Source organism: Bombina bombina, chromosome 4 (assembly GCF_027579735.1).
Source record: "Bombina bombina isolate aBomBom1 chromosome 4, aBomBom1.pri, whole genome shotgun sequence".
Classification (NCBI taxonomy): Eukaryota; Metazoa; Chordata; class Amphibia; order Anura; family Bombinatoridae; genus Bombina; species Bombina bombina.
Window position 1 is genome coordinate 414,988,058 of NC_069502.1, and position 15,556 is coordinate 415,003,613.

Genomic DNA, 15,556 nt, shown 5'->3' on the forward strand with positions numbered 1-15,556 from the left:
CATGTTTCACAGTAGGTATGGTGTTCTCTCTCCTCCAAACACAACAAGTTGTGTTTCTACCAAACAGTTCTACTTTGGTTTCATCTGACCATATGACATTCTCCCAATCCACTTCTGGATCATCCAAATGCTCTCTAGCATACTCCAGAAGGGCCCGGACATGTACTGGCTTAAGCAGGGGGACACGTCTGGCACTGCAGGATCTGAGTCCCTGGCAGCGTAGTGTGTTACTGATGGTAGCCTTTGTTACGTTGGTCCAGCTCTCTGCAAGTAATTCACTAGGTCCCCCCGTGTGGTTCTGGGATGTTTGCTCACTGTTCTTGTGATCATTTTGACCCCACGGGGTGAGATCTTGCGTGGAGCCCCAGACCGAAGGAGATTATCAGTGGTCTTGTATGTCTTCCATTTTCTAATTATTGCTCCCACAGTTGATTTCTTCACACCAAGCTGCTTGCCTATTGCAGATTTAGTCTTTCCAGCCTGTTGCAGGTCTACAATTTTGTTTCTGGTGTCCTTCGACAGCTCTTTGGTCTTCACCATAGTGGAGTTTGGAGTGTGACTGTTTGAGGTTGTGGACAGGTGTCTTTTATACTGATAACAAGTTCAAACAGGTGCCATTAATACAGGTAATGAGTGGAGGACAGAGGAGCCTCTTAAAGAAGAAGATACAGGTCTGTGAGAATTAAAATACCTTTATTTTCTCTTTACAGGGTCCATCATACAAACAACAAGTTGTTTGTATGATGAACCCTGTAAAGAGAAAATAAAGGTCTTTTAATTTTTACTGGAGGCTGGAAAATTATTTATTTGGACATTGCATTGGGATTTGGCTGATCCTTTCCTGTGCCCCAGTACATCATCAGAGGTGCTGTCTTTCATTACAATATTCAAACAGGTCTGTGAGAGCCAGAAATCTTGCTTGTTTGTAGGTGACCAAATACTTATTTTCCACCATAATTTGCAAATAAATTCTTTCCAATTCAGACAGTGTGATTGTCTGGATTTGTTTCCACATTTTGTCTCTCATAGTTGAGGTATACCTATGGTGAAAATTACAGGCCTCTCTCATCTTCTTAAGTGGGAGAACTTGCACAATTGGTGGCTGACTAAATACTTTTTTTCCCCACTGTATATAGCCCTTCCCAGTCAAATATATTGCCAAATACTATAACTCTTTTAACCCTTATAAAACATTTTTATTAGTATTTAGTTCAAATATTTTTATCAGAAAGTGTATGTATGAGTGTGATAGCTTATTAATAGGTATATATGTTATGTTGTGTACATTTTTTTAACCCTTACACTTTACGTTAGGTATCTAGTAACGCTAATCTGGTGAGTGCACATTTTGTTTGTGCTCGAGCGCACCCATTTATTTTCAACTTGTAATATGTGCACTAGCTAGCGCAGTCACAATATTGCTTTTACCGTCCAGTGCTAATATTGGTGCACCCCTTGTAATCTTGCCCAATGTGTTTTACATTTGTTTTGTGCAACTTTTTCTTTAACACTTAGGGATAGATTTATCATAGTGCGTGCCGGCATGATACAATGTAGCGTATCATGTCCACCGCACATCGATAAATGCAGACAGCATACGCTGTCGACATTTATCATTGCACCAGCAGTTCTTGTGAACTGCTAGTGCAATGCCGCTCCCTGCAGATTCACAGCCAATCGGCCCCTGGTTGTATTCGATTGGGTTTATTTCTGTCTGCGGCCTCAGAGCAGGCAGACAAGTTATGGAGCAGCGGTCTTTAGACCACTACTTCATAGCTTCTGTTTCCAGCAAGCCTGAAGGCTCACGTGGAAACAGGGGCATCAAGCTCAATACAAGCTTGATAAATCAACCCCTTACTGTTTATTTCAGGTCTCAAGTCGTGCTAAATATTCTAGTGCAGCGCGCTAATTTACCATGAACTTGTAATATCAAGTATCATTAGCCCGCCTTTGAAAAAGCCCAGGCTAAACGTGCATTAGGCGTTCGCCTGTTTGTGAATAGTCTGGAGATTATTATGTTTCATTTGTGAATTAAAGTTTGTAATTTATGCTGTTTTCTAGTAAATGTTTTGTGTTTTTCAGGAGTATGTAACTGAAAATCGAAGTCTCTGGCTGGTAGTAAAAAAGATTTTCAACTATAAATCAAAGAGTCGGTATAAGGAATTGCAGCAAGTTATGGAGAAGGATCATTATTATCCTTTGTTAAAAGGAAAGAACTATGCAAAACACAATTATTTGGAATTTGGGAGTGAAAGTATTGTTTAATGTGTTTTTGTGAAAAAACATTTCATAATGTATTTTAAAACAAATGTATATGCAATGGTAATTTCAACAAAGAACCAGAATGTGATATGTACCTATGCTCTCAAAGAGAGTCATCCAGAAAATAATTACTGTATTCTTCAACGAACAAAGTTGGACATCCTTTTTCTAGGTGTTTGTTCAGCATAGCCCAAATTAAAAGGTTTTAAATATATATATTTTTTTTATATATGCATTAGTAATTATCCACTGCATTGCAAAAGATCTGCATGCAAAATAAAATAAAACAAATTATTTAAAATAATTATTTGTCTTGTATTTCATATATAAATAAAAGCATTGTTTTGCAGGCCCAGAGACTAGCATCGCCAGAAAGTTATAATAGGGGGTACATGTTGGAAGCCAACCAGCGTTTTGTGCATGGGTTCACAATAGGAGGGACTTTGGACAGGGTCACAATGGGTGTGATGAGATTGTTGGTATGCTGTTTTAAGGGCTGGGTAGAACTGGGGAAGTCATTACCAGAGTTGTGGTGGGAAAGCAAGGGTGGATCACAGTTTGAGGGCACATGGTGGGCCAGCCATTATGCTGGGGGATCTAGAAACTCCCTGTCCCCACCCCTTGAGAAGCCACTGGAAACACCTATTACAATGCCTCTTAAATGTTGTTTATCTTAATTCCATTGATGTGACCAATTAGTGTGAGCACAAATATTAAACAATCACTGTGCAGCAGCATGTAGGAGGGTCAGGGTTCTCCATTTCAAGGAACACAGTCTAGCCTGTCTTGGGGAAATTAAGCAGTTCAATTTGCAGTGCTAAATCTCAGCAAAACAGACAAAAATTAGTAATGAAAGGGCATATTATGCATAATTAATAAGTTTATGGTGAATGGGAATTTGAGGTACCTTTAAATATGTTTTCACTAAGAAATCGGCATAATATCCATACATCTTATAAAAGGAGATGCCCAAAATAGGCAGACAATAGGAACAGTGCATAACTTGGTAAGATGGTTGTCACTGAAAGTTGAAGTTAACATGAGATACCTGGAAACCCAATATATAGCCCAAAGGGACATAACCAAAAATAAAATGATCTTTTAGTTTAATCCGCCAAATTCTTCTTTTCTCATTTTTTTAATCATTAGTTAAATAAGCTTTTGGTCCAACCCAACAGTGGTGACCGATTGGTCCTATTTAGTAGGAAATTAACACAATACATTTATTAAGCTTTGCTCCAACTTCTATAGAGACATTGTAAAAAGTTCTATAATAAACATCTGTAGTTTCCAGTGATAGATCTACAGGAGAGCAAAAGAGCTCCAGTCTTTAGATTTAGATTGTATGCTCATTGTCCTTGTTAAGCGGAGGTGAGGATACGAAATGGCCCCTTGCTTGTTATTCCTTCCTGCCAGGTTGCATTCTCAAACGTCATAACATGTTCAACTCCTCCCATGGCCGGCCACACCATGCCCACAGACCCTTTTATATCCGCAATTCATTCACTCATTGTTGCACAAAACAATAGGAGAGAGACCTCACAGTATAATGAAGGTTTGCATCTAGGCTTCTTTTGTATTTTTGTATAACCCCCTCATGCTCTTCTATTAGATATATTGATGAGAAAGTAGATGACGACTATCTGGGTAGAGTAGTGTTTTATTTCATGTTTTAATATGTTAGGTTTAAACTCCTTCTTAGCAAATTTGTTTGCTCATTTAAATTATTGTGATTTATACTCATATTAAGTTGTACAGCTGATGATTATTTTAGATTACTGTTTAGAAGGAAAATAAAGATTCTCTCTCTTTCTCCATTCCTTATTTTCTCCATTTGCATAGCATTAAGTGATTTTATTATGGGGGCTAGGAGCTATAATATTAAATTATAATTAAAAATTGGGTTGAAGAATATCAAATTATTGTTGGTGTTTTGATTCATTTCACTCTTAAAATAAAATAAAACATATTTATTTTTAGTTATATTGCAAATTTCCCCTCCTTTGTTTGAACAATATGGATTCTTCCCAAAAAAATAAAGACTATTCAATCATATTAAGTGGTACGTTAACAGTTATGTGCAAGCAAAAAGGGGTTTTAACGTGGCTATTTGCACGTGTCAGATGTAGCGATCATATTACAAGTATAAAGATCGCTTTGAGCGCAGTTTAAGTTAACTCGCATCATGAAATAGTGTGCTCAGAGCTCTGGTTAACTGTTTCCCAAAATAAAAAATGTGTCTCAAAACACAAAAAATACATTTAAAAGTACAGTTACACTTAACACTGTCTGATAACAATTATTTAAAAAATTGCACAAAAAAGTTTTAAGAGTTCAAAGATATTAGAGGGCGGAATTATCATTGTGTGGATGGACATGATCTGCTGTAGTGGATCATGTCCACGGCACATCGATAAATGCAGATAGCATACACTGTTGGCATTTATCATTGCACAAGCATTTCTCGTGAAATGCTTGTGCAATACCGCCCCCTGCAGATTTGAAGCCAATCTGTCTTTTCATTTGCAGGGAAGGGGGGTGTCTACTTTTCAGATTTCCTCTTTTGCTTGGTGTCCCAGTCTAACCTCATCAACAGTGCTAAACTGAGAGCTTCTAAGTAAGTTTTTAAAAGGTTTTAAACTGGATTTTTATATCATTACCTGTGCGTATTCTTCTTTATAGTAGTGTCTATTACATGTTACAAGTTATATGAAAAGTGATGTATACTGTCCAGTCTACTCCAGAATTGTTATTGTTTTAAAAGATAGATAATACCTTTATTACCATTGCCCAGTTTTGCATAAACAACATGCACCTAGATTACGAGTTTTGAATTACTGTGTGGTACGGCTTTTAATGCTGAAACGCAGGAACGCATATTACAAGTCACGGCAGTATAGCTATACCGCAAGCATTTTAGCCTGTAACCCAACGTCCCTTCCGCACTCAACAAAATGAAGTTTGAGTGTGGGATTTTCATAGCGCCGGTATTAAAGGTTGTGCGTTCAGACTAAAATGCTTGCGTTACAGCTTAAACCGACACGACACGATCCATACCGCCATCTCAGAGCAGTAGTTATGGATTTTGTTGCCAAACAAAAATGTAACAGTTTATTCTTGTTGTAACAAAATGAAATGTCAATTTTGTTATACAATAAAGTATTATATCAATTGAATGAACAATTTTATTCAACTGAAGTAAAAACATTGCAGTAATCCCAATAAACCAACAGATTATTTAAATAGTGCAGTTTGGATAGGCCCACAGTATAAATACTTTCATAGAGATGTAAGATATTCTTCCCAGATGAATCCCATAGAGGGATAAGCATCTAAATGCTAAGTTATTGTGTAATGATAATTTTCCAGTGTCAGAGAGAATGTGACAAAGGGCTCCATTTATCAAACTCTGGAGTACATGAGGGAGCCTGCAGCCGATCAGACTGCTGCTTCCTAAATTATATGCCAGCTCTTAGCTAGCAGAATAAAATCACCGCAGACTATTCCGACCAGGGAAATTCATATTCCATGCTCACGCTAAATTTGTCACTGGTGAGCAACGGCAGCATTCTGCAAGCAGCCACTTCTGCAGTTTTAAATGCGGGCATCAAACCTTATCTGTCCAGACTTTTATAAATTGGCTTCCAATCAGAGAGGGATGGCACCTCAATATGTTTCCAGTGTCTGATACTTAGGCCGAGATTACATATACGGCGCAGGCTTCACCGCAAGCGCTGAAACCCGCGCCACCCATAATTTCACCTCACACATCGGGTTATTATATATACGGCGCTGTTAGATGCTAGACATGCATAAAAACGAATCTGGAATGAAACTAAAAATGCAACATGTAATTACGCTATTCAAATTCTTATATAAACCCATGCGCAGCCGCCATTTTCTTCAGTGTGTTTGGATTGTTCGTTGAGCTACAACACACGGCCCAGGAGTGGAGGATTAGTGAGAGTAGAGAGAGAGGCGCAATCAGAATAAATAGTTAGGTCGCATTGGTGGATTGAGTAAACTTGTACACTTACACATATTCTGACATATTGCACACATTGCATAAATACATATACAAATACAACACCTCACATATTTTATTTTTATTGTGTGATAGACTGATTGTTTGATTGTGTGTGACTGAACTGGAAGTGAGTGGGAGTGTGTGTAGTGTGATTAGTGTGAGGATGGCCGGGAGAGGTAGGGATGGGGAGAGGAGTGGCAGGGAGAGGAGTATTGGAGAGGACAGGAGGAGCAGTGGTCCCAGCATCATGGAGTAAGTGGAGTGGGGAGAGGAAGAGCCAGAAGGAATGATGGGAGGAGAGATGCCAGAGAGCCCCAGAGAGCAGGCACATCCAGGAGAGGGACAGAGGGTGCACATAAGGACAGAAGGGGGGAGGAGGGAGAGGATAGGGAGGAACCCACACTGCCAGGGACATCACAGGGAGGAAGCCAAGTGGCCATAGAGGATGAGAGGCTGAGATGTCTTAACTTCACATTTGATGGAAATGTTGCCGTAATCCAGGCGATCATGGGCAATTACAGTGACCTCTTGGGGCAGGAGAAGGGCAAAGGCTGTACCAAAAAATGAAAGACGGCATGGCTGGTGGTAGAGGATGCCGTCAACAGCGTGGCCCTGCAGAGGAGGACTGTAGAGGGACTGCAACCACAGCACATCATGCTGGTGCGTAACATCCCACACACCTGTTTTATATGTAGTTGCTATACAACATCCTTTAATATCACACATTCATGTACACAAAGAAGAGCATGGTATTTGGAGTACTAACAAAAACATCTACAATTATACTTGACATTACTGCTACATAACATGATGCAATTCATGATGTGAGGTGAAATAGTGCAATACTAACATGTCTCAGAGTAACACAGGTCACAAGCCACATGTAGAGTTTTCATTAAATGGACATTATAGCCATCCCAAGACATTTAGCTCAATAAAGCAGGATCTGTGTCACTTAAAGAACACATTATTTCATCATTGACATGTACACATAACTATTGTATGAAACACATCCCTGTATACTGCTTATATTCAAATCCCTCATAGACAAACTCACAATGTGAACATGCATGTTATAGAGGTTGACATGTAAATCAGAATAGGCCCTAGCATGTATCAATGTACATTGTATGCCCACACAGACATATATCTGACTGTACTTATCCCTCTCATCCTTTAACTCCTCCACAGAACCTCCTGTCACAATGATAGAAACAGCCATGCCACCACCACCAGTCTTCAGGCAACCACACAAACAGCGTGCTCCCAGGCATGAGCATGGTTGGATGGCTTCAGTTGAGGACCCAGGAGTGATGCCACCGCCATTGCCATTATTTACACCCCCACAACACAATCTCATGACAATCATGGATATTACCCACAGACTATGTCACAAGATGTGCTGATTGTAGAGGCTAAGTGGTCACACACTGGTCATCATTGGGACTACCAATCATTCATGAGAGCTCCCCCATTCTCTTCCATGGGATTAGCTCCACCATCCTTTTCATGGGACGAGCTCCACCATCCTTTTCCAAGGGACGAACTCCACCATCCTCTTCCATGGGATGAGCTCCACCATCCACTTCCATGAACGAGCTCCAACATCTGCAGATGTAAATACAGCAGAAACTACAGCTTTCCCTCAAACAGCAGGTGATACAGCTGCACCAGCCCCTCAAGCAGCAAAGATACAGCTGAACATGCCCCTCAAGCAGCAGAAGATACACCTGAACCTGCCCCTCAAGCACCAGAAGCTACAGCTGCACCTGCCCCTCAAGCAGCAGAAGATACAGCTGAACCTACCCCTCAAGCACCAGAGGCTACAGCTGAACCTGCCCCTCAAGCAGCAGAAGATACAGCTGAACCTGCCCCTGAAGCAACTTCCAGCTCTGTTGCTTAAGAGCCTGTAGATGCATTGTATTCTCCCCTGGTTGAGGAATACTTGCACTCCAGAGGAGGCTTGACACAAGCACTGAGAGCATACAAAGAGGCCAAGAGAGGTTCTTCAGGAGCTAAGAGAGGTTCTTCAGTGGCCAAGAGAGGTTACACAAACATAGCATAGAGCTGCAGAGGGACATGGCAGCATCGTTAAGTGCAAGTGTTTAAAACCAGTCACAAATGATGCAAATTCTGTCTGATATGCAGATGCAGATGGACAATAGATGGAAAGAACAAAATCAACTCTTGGGTGTGTTGATTGAGCACTTTACACACCAGCAGGACACTGCCTCCAGCCTATCATCTGTGGCCAGCATACCAGCAGAAACACCAGAATATGCTAGAACAAGGAGAACAAGGCAATCCACTACAGGCACCTCAGCTCCCTCATCCAAGAAGCAAAAAAATGTAATATTTTTATAGTTCACCATAAACCTTGTCCTCTATTATTTACCATGTAATTGTCATACACATCCATGTGAGGTGTGTTTTATTACACTAATATTGTTAAAATATATAATAAGACCTGTGTTGAAATGGCAATAAAAACAGGTAATATTTTGTTTATGACATATTCTTGTACTATAACTCACATGCACATACAGGGAGTGCAGAATTATTAGGCAAGTTGTATTTTTGAGGATTAATTTTATTATTGAACAACAACCATGTTCTCAATGAACCCAAAAAACTCATTAATATCAAAGCTGGATAGTTTTGGAAGTAGTTTTTAGTTTGTTTTTAGTTATAGCTATTTTAGGGGGATATCTGTGTGTGCAGGTGACTATTACTGTGCATAATTATTAGGCAACTTAACAAAAAACAAATATATACCCATTTCAATTATTTATTTTTACCAGTGAAACCAATATAACATCTCAACATTCACAAATATACATTTCTGACATTCAAAAACAAAACAAAAACAAATCAGTGACCAATATAGCCACCTTTCTTTGCAAGGACACTCAAAAGCCTGCCATCCATGGATTCTGTCAGTGTTTTGATCTGTTCACCATCAACATTGCGTGCAGCAGCAACCACAGCCTCCCAGACACTGTTCAGAGAGGTGTACTGTTTTCCCTCCTTGTAAATCTCACATTTGATGATGGACCACAGGTTCTCAATGGGGTTCAGATCAGGTGAACAAGGAGGCCATGTCATTAGATTTTCTTCTTTTATACCCTTTCTTGCAAGCCACGCTGTGGAGTACTTGGACGCGTGTGATGGAGCATTGTCCTGCATGAAAATCATGTTTTTCTTGAAGGATGCAGACTTCTTCCTGTACCACTGCTTGAAGAAGGTGTCTTCCAGAAACTGGCAGTAGGACTGGGAGTTGAGCTTGACTCCATCCTCAACCCGAAAAGGCCCCACAAGCTCATCTTTGATGATACCAGCCCAAAACAGTACTCCACCTCCACCTTGCTGGCGTCTGAGTCGGACTGGAGCTCTCTGCCCTTTACCAATCCAGCCACGGGCCCATCCATCTGGCCCATCAAGACTCACTCTCATTTCATCAGTCCATAAAACCTTAGAAAAATCAGTCTTGAGATATTTCTTGGTCCAGTCTTGACGTTTCAGCTTGTGTGTCTTGTCCAGTGGTGGTCGTCTTTCAGCCTTTCTTACCTTGGCCATGTCTCTGAGTATTGCACACCTTGTGCTTTTGGGCACTCCAGTGATGTTGCAGCTCTGAAATATGGCCAAACTGGTGGCAAGTGGCATCTTGGCAGCTGCTTGCTTGACTTTTCTCAGTTCGTGGGCAGTTATTTTGCGCCTTGGTTTTTCCACACGCTTCTTGCGACCCTGTTGACTATTTTGAATGAAACGCTTGATTTTTCGATGATCACGCTTCAGAAGCTTTGCAATTTTAAGAGTACTGCATCCCTCTGCAAGATATCTCACTATTTTTTACTTTTCTGAGCCTGTCAAGTCCTTCTTTTGAACCATTTTGCCAAAGGAAAGGAAGTTGCCTAATAATTATGCACACCTGATATAGGGTGTTGATGTCATTAGACCACACCCCTTCTCATTACAGAGATGCACATCACCTAATATGCTTAATTGGTAGTAGGCTTTCGAGCCTATACAGCTTGGAGTAAGACAACATGCATAAAGAGGATGATGTGGTCAAAATACTCATTTGCCTAATAATTCTGCACTCCCTGTAGTTGTGTATGAAGGGTACATATAGTAATATTCACTTATGAGATGTAAATCAATGTATCTCACATCCAATATAAATTGACACATGGGTATATATAACACTGATGTTACTGATAGGGTGTGCATTGTCAGGTGTTTTAAGGCTGCAGGTGAGAGGCTGTGCTGTTTGTGATTGGTTTGACACAATTGCAAAGGAGAAATATTGATTATAATAATTAAGTAGGCAGCAAGGTTTAAAGGGACATTTTACTAAACAAATTTCTTCCCTATAATTTGTTCCCAATGATCCACTTTACCTGCTGGAGTGTATTACATAGTTTACAAGTATTTCCTTTACCCTTATGATTGTATTTGAAATATTTTATTTAGCCTGTGGTATCCCCACCCATCCTTAAATATTTTGGCGTCAAGGCCAAGCTGTGTTAACACAGCCAGTAGAATAAATTACACTCCCAGTGGGTTCTAGAAGAGATAAGGTACTAAAATTATTATTTTGCATTGTTCTCTACAAGTATTGGTGATTGGTTTATGAACAGATATAAAATAAAGAATCAAGTATATGTACACAATGTGATAAAGTAGTGAGATCTGATTATACCTACAAGCTTAGCCCATTTTATTAGGTTGTTAATTCAAAACACAAAATCAGCTATTTCAAATACAGAAATAAACCGTAAAAAAGAAAATCTCATACATTTTATACTCTGCAGCTAGTAAAAGAAGTAATTGGAAAGAGATTTTTTTTATAGTATACTGTCTCTTTAACTTTTGAGATGCTGCTTAAATGTATGTGTTTTTTAAGGCTTCCATGGAGTTACGTTGCTTTTTTAGTCAATGCAAGGGTTGCTGGGCCTGCCATGTGTGGCGAGATTAAACTGGAGTAGATTTTCTAAATTCTGTGGGTGTAAGTCATTGCACTCTATATAGAATACCGAATTGCGCGCCAGTTCTTTGTTAGTTTATGGTAGTAAACAATGCGGACGACGGGTAAAATATACGCGCGTAGCTTGTATGCTACGCCGTATATGTGATACCAAAACCGCGTAAAAAACGGCGTCACCAGCTTTTGCATAATCAGAGTTCAAACAGAAACCAAATAGGAAAAATAGGGTAATTTCACTTACAATTCAGTGAATGAATAACAGAATATAAAAGAGTAGTTTAAGTACAAGTCAATCCACTACAGGCACCTCAGCTCCCTCATCCAAGAAGCAAAAAAAATTAATATTATTATAGTTCACCATAAACCTTGTCCTCTATTATTTACCATGTAATTGTCATACACATCCATGTGAGGTGTGTTTTATTACACTAATATTGTTAAAATATATAATATAACCTGTGTTGAAATGGCAATAAAAACAGGTAATATTTTGTTCATGACATATTCTTGTACTATAACTCACATCCACATAGTTGTGTATGAAGAGTACATATAGTAATATTCACTTATGAGATGTAAATCAATGTATCTCACATCCAATATAAATTGACACATGGGTATATTTAAAACTGATGTTACTGATAGGCTATGCATTGTTAGGTGTTTTAAGGCTGCAGGTGAGAGGCTGTGCTGTTTGTGATTGGTTTGACACAATTGCAAAGGAGAAATATTGATAACTAGTCCTAAAGCCCGTGTACACGGGCCAATTTTTTTAAGTACCGTGGTTCCAACCCTTGCTCCCTCTCTCTCCCCCCTCTCTTTTGTGCTCTCTCTCTCTCTCCCCCTCTCTTTTGAGCTCCCTCTCTCCCCCCAATTTTGTGCTCTCTCTCCCCCTCTTTTGCTCTCTCTCCCCTCTTGTGCTCTCTCTCCCCCTCTTTTGCTCTCTCCCCCCTCTTTTGCTCTCTCTCTTTCCCCCTCTTTTGCTCTCTCTCTCTCTTCCCCCTCTTCTGCTCGCTCCCCCCTCTTTTTCTCTCTCTCGCCCTCTTTTGCTCTCTCTCTCCCCTATTTTGCTCTCTCTCTCCCCTCTCTTTTGCGCTCTCTCCCCCCTCTCTTTTGCGCTCTCTCCCCCTCTCTATTGCGCTCTCTCCCCCTATCTTTTGCGCTCTCTCTCCCTCTCTTTTGCGCTCTCTCCCCCTCTCCTTTGCACTCTCTATCTCTTTCCCTCTTTTGCGCTCTCTCTATCCCTCTTTTGCGGTCTCTCTCCCCCTTCACTTTTGCGCTCTCTCTCCCCCCTCTTTTGCGCTCTCTCTCCCCCTTCTCTTTTGCGCTCTCTCTCCCCCCTCTTTTGCGCTCTCTCTTTTCCCCCTCTCTTTTGAGCTTTCGCTCTCCCCCCTCTCTTTTGAGCTCTCTCCCCCTCTTTTGTGCTCTCTCTCTCTCCCCCTCTTTTGCGCTTTCTCTCCCCCTCTTTTGCGTTTTCTCTCTCCCTTTTTTGTGCTCTCTCTCCCCCTCTTTTGCTCTCTCCCCCTTCTTTTGCTCTCTCTCCCTCCTCTCTTTTGCTCTCTCTTCCCTCTTTTGCTCTCTCTCTTTATTCCCCCCTCTTTTGCTCGCTTTCCCTCCTCTCTTTTGGTCTCTCCCACCTCTTTTGGTCTCTCCCACCTCTCTCCCGTTGCCCACGCCCCTCCGCTCGCACTCCCGCGAGGCCACGCCCCCTAACCATACGCACCGCCCACGCCCCCATCACGGCATGCCCGGCCACGCCCCCATCATGGCACACCCCCATCATGGCACACCCGGCCATGCCCCCACCAGGCAGCTTTTTCAGTGCGTACTCCTCTGCTGCTCAAGGCCAGGTTTGTTTGTCCTCTGCAGTCTCTAATGCGCATGACAGTATCTGACAAACATACCTTGCCTTTTATTATATAGGATAATAATTAAGTAGGCAGCAAGGTTTAAAGGGACATTTTACTAAAACATGTTCTTCCCTAAAATTTGTTCCCAATGATCCACTTTACCTGCTGGAGTGTATTACATAGTTTACAAGTATTTCCTTTACCCTTATGATTGTATTTGAAATATTTTATTTAGCCTGTGGTATCCCAAACCCATCCTTAAATATTTTGGTGTCATGGCCAAGCTGTGTTAACACAGCCAGTAGAATAAATTACACTCCCAGTGGGTTCTAGAAGAGATAAGGTACTAAAATGATTATTTTGCATTGTTCTCTACAAGTATTGGTGATTGGTTTATGAACATATATAAAATAAAGAATCAAGTATATGTACACAATGTGATAAAGTAATGAGATCTGATTATACCTACAAGCTTAGCCCATTTTATTAGGTTGTTAATTCAAAACACAAAATCAGCTATTTCAAATGCAGAAATAAACCATAAAAAATAAAATCTCATACATTTTATACTCTGCAGCTAGTAAAAGAAGTAATTGGAAAGATATTTTTTTTTATAGTATACTGTCTCTTTAACTTTTGAGATGCTGCTTAAATGTATGTGTTTTTTAAGGCTTCCATGGAGTTACGTTGCTTTTTTAGTCAATGCAAGGGTTGCTGGGCCTGCCATGTGTGGCGAGATGAAACGGGAGTAGATTTTCTAAATTCTGCGGGTGTAAGTCATTGCACTGTATATTGAATTCTATGTTAGTTTATGGGAGTAAACAATGCGGGCGATGGGTAAAATATACGCGCGTAGCTTCTATGCTACGCCATATATATGTGATACCAAAACCACGTAAAAAACGGCGTCGCCGGCTTTTACAGGCGACGCCGCATATGTAATATGGAGCCCTAAACTGGTAATGCATAATCAGAGTTCAAACAGAAACCAAATAGTAAAAATAAGGTAATTTCACTTACAATTCAGTGAATGAATAACAGAATATAAAAGAGTAGTTTAAGTACAAGTAAATATCTTAAACAGAATTAATAAGCAGTCATCAGTTCATAGGGCACCTTCAGTGTAGACCCAATACACTTACGTATAACTGGTTCAAAGAGGATAAAATATAGGAAATGGATTGCCGTGATTGGATAAATCAGGTAACCATAAAAGATACTGAATAATGTTACTGGTAAATGTTCTTACTGATATCAGAAGAACATTTTAAAGTAAAAGTAAACTTAGTGCTTCTGCTCTGCAGATTTACATAATTACTAACAAAACAATAGCACTTTCATTCATGACTTTTTTTTTAACATTAAATAAATACCGTTTTCGACGCTTTTAAATACATATTTTTTTAATATTCAATTCAGCCCGTTGGTAATGCGGCAATTTACTTCCTGGTCACGTTTTTTCAATCGTCCAATTGACTTTCTGGCCGATTGGCGTCCAGAAAGCTACGTCACACCCTGCTCGCAGCCAATACGCATGTGCGAGTCCAATATAAACAAGATTATCTCTGTCGCGCGTTCACAATTCGCCAAACAGTTTGACGCATGCGCGTTTACATTAGGGGATGAGAAAGTTTGCATGCGCATTGGTAGCCGGATCGCTGATTAGCGCATGCGTAATACATCCGTATATCGTGAACAAGCTTTTAGCCTACGTATAGAGCGGGTGTGACCGCTCTATACGTAATGAATACAAAATCCAGGAAGAGGAGGGTGGGAGGAGCAACGGAGAGAACGATAGGGAAAGAAAATATAAAAATATAAACTATTATATTGAAGTAAATAAAAAACAAACCAAGCGAAAATGTTATATTAGTGCTAAAGATTACAATGATATGTGGCAATTTGGAAAAATTTATTTTCAGTTTAAGTGCTGAAAAAAAGTACTTTTCTTTTTGATTAGCCAAACCTACAGCTTAAAACACTTTATCAATATTTAATATAAACATAGTTTTTGTTTAGTGGGTGATTTTTGTTGAATAAAAAAATGAGCAGTAGTTGCTGAGATATAAAAGGTTTAATAATATAAATTGGGATGCTCAGTAAAAAAAATTAAGAAATTCAGTCCCAGATATTGATTCATACGGTGCTTTAGTCTAGAAGACAGTGTAGTACTGTTAGCGTGTATAAGAAGTCAAAGAACATACACACAGGCCAATATACTCACACACTACACATTAGTGATGGGTGAATGTTTCACAAAATTTGAAAAAGTAAACTAATTTTAACACATTTAACACATTTGCTTGTTCAAATTAAAATTTGACTGTTTGTACAACATTCTAACATTCATTAATGTAATAGTATTTCTAATGCTTTCTTTAAATGTAATATTCTATTAAAATTTTTGTAATAATTTGATTCAAATTATGC

The 15,556-nt window shown here is 39.8% G+C and overlaps 2 protein-coding genes across 4 annotated transcripts in view; one reads left to right on the forward strand and one right to left on the reverse strand.

Annotated features, from left to right (window-relative positions):
* Positions 1-2,218, forward strand: part of LOC128656360 (probable cation-transporting ATPase 13A5) — a 252,554-nt gene extending 250,336 nt beyond the window's left edge. The window contains exon 28 of the mRNA XM_053710220.1: positions 2,083-2,218. The gene's annotated coding sequence lies outside the window, so the exon portion shown is untranslated. The remainder of the gene's footprint in view (positions 1-2,082) is intronic.
* The window catches only part of PLAAT1 (phospholipase A and acyltransferase 1), a 717,153-nt gene that overhangs the window by 377,961 nt on the left and 323,636 nt on the right, over positions 1-15,556 (reverse strand). The window lies entirely within an intron of this gene.